At 37.5% G+C, this 10,017-nt stretch overlaps 1 long non-coding RNA gene across 1 annotated transcript; it reads right to left on the bottom strand.

The window, feature by feature from the left end:
- Positions 1–8,363: 8,363 nt before the first annotated feature.
- Positions 8,364–9,391, bottom strand: LOC113319596. The gene is made up of 4 exons (XR_003345676.1): positions 9,340–9,391; positions 9,119–9,246; positions 8,960–9,026; positions 8,364–8,751 (listed from the first exon to the last, which is right to left on the bottom strand). It is a non-coding gene; the product is annotated as an uncharacterized LOC113319596 (long non-coding RNA).
- Between the last annotated feature and the right edge of the window lie 626 nt (positions 9,392–10,017).

Below are 10,017 nucleotides of genomic sequence, written 5' to 3' on the forward strand. Positions count from 1 at the left end.
CTTGCTTTGAGTTCTTCACCGCTATTGCTGTCTTATTAGGGAGAACAAGTATTTTGATGTTTTTGATTAACATTTTGGTTGAAATGAATTCAGCAGTCACCGACTGCCTAGCTTGAAGGATGTGAGTGCTACGTGTGCTGCTCATGTTGCGCGGAGTTGAACGCCTCATGCGTGAACTTTTGTGCACTGGCAACTCATCTGGAACACAGTTTTAACATAACAAAAAAATAGATTCCGGGAGGTATCGTCCACCAATGAACTCTAATATATTTTTAATAGGATTAATTGATATTTCCTACGTATATATCACACAACAGTGTGTGTAGTTTGTCCTTGTGATGTGCGAGTAACTTCCGAGGCCAATTACTTAGCTTGGCCTTTTGCGTCCAGGAATGCAAATGCATGTATGACGATGATGGTGCGTGTATTTTGATGGTTGAATCCGGTATAAGGATTCAAGGATATCACTTTCATCCCATGAGATAGTACTATGCCAAATTAGCGTACTAAATAAATAACAGAACCTGTCTCATAAAAGAGAGAGGACCAGCAGCTCAACTGAGTTTAAACCTACAAATCTGCATTGGAAACTGCATAGGCGTAACTGCAAGAGAACCCATTTTTGTTTAAGTCTATCCACTGAAAATAAGAAAGTGATCTACTTTGAAAGAAAGAAAAAAAGATTTGTGCCCAGCTTTGTGTAAATTTTCAAAGTAAGGAACGGAACAAGGAAATGGGTTTGCCTAACTTTGTCAGACAGCTGCGTCAGTCCTACTCAACGAGTAGAAAGTTGAAACCAGTTTCAAAGGCCATCTTTCTCTCCAACTAGAATCATTACGTTGAAAGGCCTCGGGTCCTTGACAGTTGACAGATTTAACTTGCAACATCAAATAAATAAATGAATATTGTTGATATTCTATGTAAAAATAAATAAATAAAAGAGAATACAAGTAAGCAACAGCCATGATCCTACGAAAATGGTTGCCTGAAATTTCTTGTGTTTAGCTCGAAAAGAATTTGAACAAGTATGTAGACAAAACTGTTGTATGCTATGGTCTATCCTAAGAATAATTGCAGAGACCAAAAGAACAGGATGCTCATTTGCTGCAACGGTTATTGCATGAACCACAATGTCTAGGATTATAAGAAGGATTAATGCATCTCCCTCCACAACACGTTTCAAAGTACTTGCATTTATGGCCGCACATACCACAGTTATTTTTGTCTTCCAAGATATTCACACATTTCTTCGCACAACAATATTAGTTCCTGGTGGACTTCCATTATTATTGCAGATCATAGGGTTGTTTTGACATGTTAGTGGGAATCTTCTAATTGGTGCCTGCTTCGCCTTGCGATCTACAAGGATCTTACTTACGCCTCTTAAACACAATTTGGCATGTTCAGTATTTTCCATATTGAAGTACTTAATAGAAGCTGCTAGCATGGCCGCGTAATATTCATCAATTGCACCATTATAATTACCTTGTTGTCCTCATTGGCATTGCGCCATTATAATTACCTTGTTGTCTTCTCATTGGCATTGCACTGGATATATCAATGACCGAAGTCATAGTTGTAATAGTCAGTACGATCAACAGCTTCATGAGTCTGTTCATGGTGTCGAAGATAAAAGAGCACGAATTGAGATTTGAATAAACTTTAGGAGAAAGGGTCAGACAAGGAAAAAATATTGAATAAGCTTATCACGAGATAGGACTTTGGAAGTTAAGAGAAAGGATGGAGATGCAAAAGGGCGCATACGGTATATATACAAAAAAATTTTTTACGGGGGAAGTAGGCTCATGTTTGACTTTAGGGAGGATGTGGAAAATACACAGTACCTGAAGAACTCCGGGGTTTTAGTTCGGTATGGTTCCAAGTCAACCAAAATTTATACAATGTTGAAAAGATGTTCTTCACCAGCGCAAATCTCTGCATATGATTTTGGATCACACTACAGGACTTACCTTTAGAGTCGAAAAAAAAGCATAGGCTTTAAAATAATAGACTGCATATTTCAACAATCAAAAGGTACCATCTCCAACTTTTAATTTTAATCATTAGCATTTTACGGACTGGCAGCACCGAGTTATATCTGCCTTTAATATTAAAGTCATCGAGCCAACTTGAGTTTGACAGTACTTTTTTTTATGAACTTTTTTGGCGGAACTGTATCGACGTATATATGTTTAAGTTGTGCTTGCTAATTCGACTCTGTCAGTGCCTGTAACTTTTTGGTTGTTTTAGCTGGTAAAACTTAAAACCAAGTGGCAATGACAGTATTATAACTTCCTTAAAGAGTCAAAATAGGAAAAAAAGATAAACCTCTGGCACAGTATTATTTTCCTCTTCGTTTCTCATTAATAGTTCGCTTAGTTTGATAGATTAACATAGTCAGACTCAGTATTTTAATCTAAACATGACCACCGCCACCAAGCTGGAAAGAGAGGATCACTGTAAATATTTTGCTCCATGCTGCTTACCCACCAAATTTCTTGTTATAAATGACCTACTCTGACCCTTTGTTGATATAACTTTGTTCGAATGTTTGGTTTAGCATACCACAAATAAAAGTATAAGATGCACATTTATTTTTCAACGAGAAAGATTTTGAAAGAGACTGGCTTTGGTGAAAAGCCAGATTAATTAGGTCATGAACTAGGTCCCTAAAGCATATATCTTCCCATTCCTTTTCTAGGATTGGTCGATCAATCAAGTGGATATAATTCGTACTATTTTCGTGACAATTTTCCGCGTCCGAAAATTGTACTCTATTGCGGCCTTTCATTCCTTTGGTTGAATCTTCAAAAGGAGTAAATCCAGAATATTTTGGTAGTGGGTGTTACCGTCCAACATTGGATATTGAAGTTCCTCAGTGGATAAGGATGCCTAGATGTCTAATTCAACATAGATATATTTATTCATTCACTGACGAATTACCCTTAATTGTTGTACTCCAACTGCCTTTTAAGAGGTTGTTGTAACCTTAAATTGATACAAGAACAACATTCATATTACATGTCAGTTTCCAAATGTAGAGGTATGCAACAGAGTGTGTAGTTTGTCCTTGTGATGTGCGAGTAACTTCTGAGGCCAAATACTTAACTTGGCCTTTTGGCTTGCAGAATTGTCATAAAGTGATGATGCCAAGTTTGGACCATCACAAAGTTCGCCCACCACAGTCCGCATGCGTTCACATCCTAAAAATACCCCTTCTCATCCTCAAAGTACATAAATATTGATAGTCATGGTCCAGGAATGCAAATGCACGTATGACGATCATGGTGCGTGTATGTTGATGGTTGAAACACTTTCATCTCATGAAATAATAGTACTGCACCAAATTAGCGCACTGAATAAATAACAGAACCTGTCCCAGAAAAGAGAGAGGACGAGCAGCTCAACTAACTAATTAAGCTAAAACTAAGAGTTTAAACCTACAAATTAGCGGATGCACTGGAAACCACTTAGGCGTAACTGCAAAAGAACCCATTTTTGTTTAAGTTTATCCGCTGAGAATAAGAAAGTGATCGACTTTGAAAGATAGAGAAAAATCTTGTGCCCAACTTTGCGTAAATTTGGAAATTAAGGAAACAAAGAAATGGTTTGCCAAACTTTGTCGGACAGCTGCATCAGTCCTACTCAACGAGTAGAAAAAGTTGAAACCAGGTTCAGAGTACATCTTTCTCTCCACCTAGAATCACTTTCTCGGCTCCTTCTTGTTGGATTACGTGGCGCGATATAAACCACATATGTATAGTTAGGATAGTCCCACATGGAATAAGAGGAGTACATGTGGTGCCTAATAAGCTTGGGCATCTCCTTACATAGCACCGAGGCCTTTTAGATTGAAACCCCACACCTGCCACAACAGGTGGTCAAGTTGGGGACATTATCGGTGCTATGTGGTCGGGCCCAGAAATAGGGTCCAGCGGTCCGTGAAGATCCTAACAACTGTTGGGGTTTCTCTCTGCTAAGGGTCGACTACTTTCGTCTGGTGCTCTATCAAACATAGACACGAACATCACAAATATAGATATAACAAAGCAAACAAGCATAAAACGAGTAAACAGTAAAAGCATACCACGACACGAGATTTATAGTGGTTCGGCAATGTGCCAACGTCCACTTGCGATGATGATCTTTTTTTCACTATTATGAAAAACCTCCGAAGAACAAATACAAGAACACTTTATATGTCAACCACCTATGTCTCTCTAGCATTATAACCCATGTCTAGAAGACAATCTTGACTCAACCCCTATCTTGCTATCTAGCATCGCATCCCGATTGCTTCGATTATATACAACACTTTTAGAACACTCTTCTTGTTGTAACCTCATGCTAGATACAAGAACACTCATGATAGCCTCATATTTCTCTCATGACCTTACCACTCAAGAAGAAACCTTAGACTCACCATGAAACCTCACACACAAGATAACCACCCCGGAGGTGGGATGAAATCTCTCACAACTCCATTGTCGATTCCATACTATTCTCCAAACGAGATCACCCTATATATACTCGATTAATACTTAAAGGTCAAGTATAATACTTGGTGACCAAGTTCAACTAGTTTCCTTAATATGGAAATACTACTAGTTTCCTAAGTATCGAATACTTGGCTGCCAATACTTAATTACTTGGGCAAAAGGAGACAATATATAATCAACAAATTAACTTCACAAATCTCCACCTTTGTTGATAATCCTTTGCTTCAATTATTTGTTATTCCTTTCCCGTTAATCATCGCCACCACCTTGTACCTTTCCTGTAGATATTGATCAAGTGCAAACCATGTTTGTACTTAATCCTCGGTGCCACCTTTGTAAGCATGTCTGTGAGATTATCCCTCCAGTAAGTCTTCCATAATGAAAACTCTCCACCACTATCTCGCACAAACTGAAAAACGAAGATTGATATGTTTTACCCTTGCTTGAAAATATCAATGCCTTGAAAAACATTTACATCCCTTGGACAATCATAATGCACATATGCATTCTTGTTTGACTCCAATGTATCCAATCAAGCATCGAAGCAAAGTTGCTTCCATCATAGCCTCATTTACCCATATCAATTCAGAGTCCATTGTTAATTGAGCTGCAACTGATTGTAAAGACGATCTCTAGCTTATTGGACAACAAGCCAATGTAAAGACATATCCGTTTTGTAGATCTAAAACAATCCACATCAACCCATCATCGGAATCAACTTAACCACAAAATTATAGCAGTTCTTGACCACTATACCGTTGGTACACCAATCCATTTCTACTGTACCATTTAGATACCTTATATTCTTCATTTTAAGCTTTACACTCAATTGAGATTCCACTTTCTCAATATTGACCATGCTCTTTGCAGCAATAAACATGTAATCCACTAATAGAAGAATAACCACTTGTTAGTTTATATTAAACTAACTCCTCATGTCAGATTCTAAGAATCTAACCATCATGTATATATCAAAGTATCTTGAGCAAGACTCCTATTACGCACCAAACACAATCAATCCATGCATGGATCTTTGTCATTTGTGCAAAAATCTTGAGCCCGTATCTACCATGAGTCTTGCTTTAGTGGAGTCCATATCACCTTGAATCTTGATCTACTATCATACCTCCTCTTGAGTCTTACTCTTCTTAAAGCTCATCATTCCGTGAATAATTTCCTATTCGATACTTCCGTTACTTTGCATACATACTTCCTTCTTTGCAACAACACTTTTAAGCTGAATTTATCTTACTCCATAACTGAGTACCATTTAAGAAGTTGTCTTCGACTTGTGCACATCCACATACCACCACCATAGTCAACAAGGTATGGATTTATGTATTCTTACCATCAGAGAGAATCTTCGTAAGCAATACCTTCCTTGTGCATAACCCTTGACTATCAATCTTCTTAACTACGCCGTACGCCTTTCGTACTCGGAATTTCTTCCTTCCACATGAACACCCATCGACCTTCTTTCCACTGCAAACTTCTCCAACTGTAATGGAGACCTTACGTCATTGGGCTTCCGTTGTTCATCAGGAAATTTTCTTCTCGTTGTTGCTGAGATTCACCAATTTGAACCTCCACCTGATCTATATATAATTAAGATATAAATCACTTGTGGAATAAATTCCCACATACCCATTTTACCAATCCTCCACCCAAGTTGAAGTTTCTTTGTTTGGATAAACAAAGACTTCACTTCACCTATTATAGATGAATTCAACGTGACGATACAATTATTGGTAAACCGTAATTGAGATGACACGCCATTTTACACCAGCTCACAAAATCTTAATTACCTAAAAAATCTTTCAGGCAACATGCACCGTGTCTTCTCCCACCTTAAGATTTCTTTATCACTGCAACCCCAATGCTTTACTATGCATGAATATGACAAAACTTCTTTATAGACTCAACACACATTGAATCCCACAGTTAATCAACTTAACTCGTCCTTGTCAGACTGGGTCTTCATCATCATAGTCTCTTGCACTTTCTTTTTAGAACTCTACCAATCATCATGGCGTACAACCACACTCTCCTTGATAAGTCGCCATACAGTACGATAAAGAATCTCCATGCATGGATACTTTCGAAAAGTATTCCCACACATTCGAATGAATGCACCATACGTCCTTCCAGAACGCATCCCCAGCATACTTACCGTATAGTGAAAACCTTGCCAAACTCCTTTCCATAAACTCAATGTTCATAGACTTCAAGTTTCGCAAATCCATCACCTAGATTCTAGTTTCTTCTCACTTATATGCCAAGACACATATATTCAGGTCTTGAAAAAACTAGAATTAATATGATTACTGATTCACACACAAGCTCCAACTACTACTGTACTACCGCATAAGAAGCACATATTTCTTTGTCTCTTAGCTTGAATTACCAACGTCGAGTCTGACTTCAGCACCTTTCAAAATCCACCTTCCGTTACATTACTGTAACCTTTGGATTCCAAAATTTCAAGTGATGTCAAATACTTCTTTAACTCAGGAATGTGTCACCAGGATTTACTTTACCCCATGATTCTTGATTTTCAATTATTCTGATCCCAACTATACCATAGGCGTAATTACTACCTAGTAATATAGTACCACCTCCTACATACTCGTAAGAAGTAACCTAGCCCATGTTTGGACTTATATGAAAAAAAAATTGAACCAAATAACCACACTTCGTAATGATCACCACATGTGATCTCCCACACCTCTCCTGAATCAGAAACTTACAATTACCACCTTATTTGACTGATCACAATTCTCCTCGGCTTAAAACTTCAGAGAATATTTCTTCCAGTGTCTTTCCACGTGACACTAATAACGTATTCAGACTTCCCTTTGGATAACTCTCACATCCGGATTATTTCCAGATTTTCTTGTTGTTTAGATACAACCCTTGATCCCAATCACATTCAATTGTACCGGCATATCATATATATCCAGAAAACAACAGCAGTAGTAACATAGCTTGCTCTTTGCCCTTTACAATTTCTCCCACATTCATTAAGTAACACACTAGCTTAGTGATATTATTAAGAAGTTTGTTAACAGACATACCTTCTTTGAATAAAAAAAAAAACGATGAACATTGTTGCTTCCAAAGAAACAACTCGCTTGCAAATCACGTTCTTCCCAATCAATATCCTTCCAAAATCTCTACGGTATTCCCTTTCAATGCCTTGTCGAAGGACCGCACTGAATCTCCATATTTCACTTGAACTTAAGAGTCCAAAGAATCTTATTTTCGTTAATCTTCCTTAACCGAACTATTGTTCGAAATCTCCGCTTGTTGCAATGCCATATCAACAACACACGATCAAACACTTTAATGATCGAGTATTCTTCCAAGTCGACCGTACCGAGCCAATCATGGCTCTGATACCAATTGTTGGGGTTTCTCTCTGGTAAGGGTCGACTACTTTCGTCTGGTGCCACTAGTGGAAAAAAGCCGTTTTAAGATAGTTATATAGTGTCGTTTTAGCCAGTTAAACAACACTTTCTGGTTGCCTGAAAGTGCCGTAGATTTAGTGTCTTTTTCTGGAACGACACTTTCAAGTTGCAGCTGAATTACGATAGTTCCAAAGTGCCGCTAAGCACGACACCTAGATTACGTCGTTTATTTAACTTATTTGGATGTAAAAAAAACAATTCAGATTTGGCTGACTGATTTCAGCAATTCTGGATGGGCTGAAATAATTCTGATCCAGACTCAAATTACACTAAATTGAAACTCAAATGAAAATTCAAATTCAGATGAAATACAAATAATAAATTCATTTCATACAAAATGCCAATTCCATTCATTAAATTGAAAATTTAGTTCAAAATCATACAAATAGAATTCAAGTGCTACTACTCTCCTAAAGAAAAAACTATCAATTTACAAGGATTTTATCATCAATTTCAGTGATTATGACCTGGGCACCAGCTTCCTTGGTCACAAGACACAGAACTTGGGGAACTTTAAACTCTACTGGTCAAGGACAAAGTATTTACCTCCACCAGTCACTATTGCAGGTACATTTAGTAGCCATGGAACTTAAATGCAGCAACTTCCGGTCGTCTGGTACAAAGTAACACCAATGCAGCCGCAACCATAAGCAACAATTCACAAGCATCAGATCTTGCACCCTTCAACAATTCACAAATCATAGTAACTGATGATTGCACCCTTCAACGATCTTGCATTCATAGGCAGCAACACCTTTATGAATAACTTTAGTTACTTCCTTGTTCTGCACAACATTAAAAAATAAATCATCAATAGAAGAATCATTATAATGGCAGAACATGAAGCTTTTTCTTATTATAATCATCTCGGTTGAAAATATAAGACTGGTTCAGTGGGTTTGAGTATACCACCCTGCAGCAAAAAGCAACAACCAACTAAACATGGATCTTTTAAAACTGTTTCAAGGCCAAGCATAGAGTGATAGAGATTACCAAGTACTGTAAAATTAGAGGATGTGCACTAGCAGGATTCAGATTGCTGCTTCAGGAGAAAGTTTCACTAGGAAATGAGTAAAACAAAGCCACATAAATGAAAATTTCATGAAACAAATATTCACCATACTCTGAAAATTTCTGAGTTGCAAATTCTACCTGAGAAAGAGCAGGATTGACGATCTAGTGCAGATTCACCGATAGCATCCATTTACATTGAAAACACAATGACCAGTTAGAGGATGTGCACCAGCAGGATTCAGATTGGTTCTTCAGGAGAAGTTTCACTGGGAAATGAGTAAAACAAAGCCAAATAAATGAACCACTTCATGAAACAAAGATTCACTATACTTTGAAAAATTCTGATTTGCAAATTCTACCCGAGAAAGAGCAGGATTGACGATCTAGTGCAGATTCACCGATAGCATCCATCTACATAGAAAACACGATGGGCAGTTAGAGGATGAATGAATAAAATACCAGTTATAAGGTAACACATAGTGGAAGGTAGAAATGAAAATACGAGAAACAAGTACACTTACTGCCTTCACAAAGCTTGCTAATTCATATGCAAGAGGTCAAGATCATCAGAACCGTACCTAAAACGAGTTCCAGTAGGAGCACCTATATCAAAATAATGTGAGTTAACCAACATAAAAGTAAACTTGAAATACATAAAAATTACACTTCAACACACATGATAAAAGTTGCTACAGATCACTTAATTTTACAACATCCATAGTTCTTCTGGTTTCAAGCACCCTTCGATGTCACTTAGTCCAGCTATCGCATAGCAATATAATTCCATTGATCTCCATTATCCAAGAATGAAATCTCCTCTGCAGTAAATCATATGTTCTGGGGTAAGTATCAAATGGTTAACACTTGCAACGAGAGCAGATAATTTAGACATTTCTCTTAACATTTTCATGTATTAAACAGCTGACGAACAAGAAGAAACACATAATTTGTACTAATCATGTTGAACTCCTATTAGCCCGTAGGTCATATATAATAAGCAAAGTGTGCAACCCAGTGACAGGAACCATATTTAGTAC

This window comes from Papaver somniferum, chromosome 10 (genome assembly GCF_003573695.1).
Source record: "Papaver somniferum cultivar HN1 chromosome 10, ASM357369v1, whole genome shotgun sequence".
NCBI classification, from domain to species: Eukaryota; Viridiplantae; Streptophyta; class Magnoliopsida; order Ranunculales; family Papaveraceae; genus Papaver; species Papaver somniferum.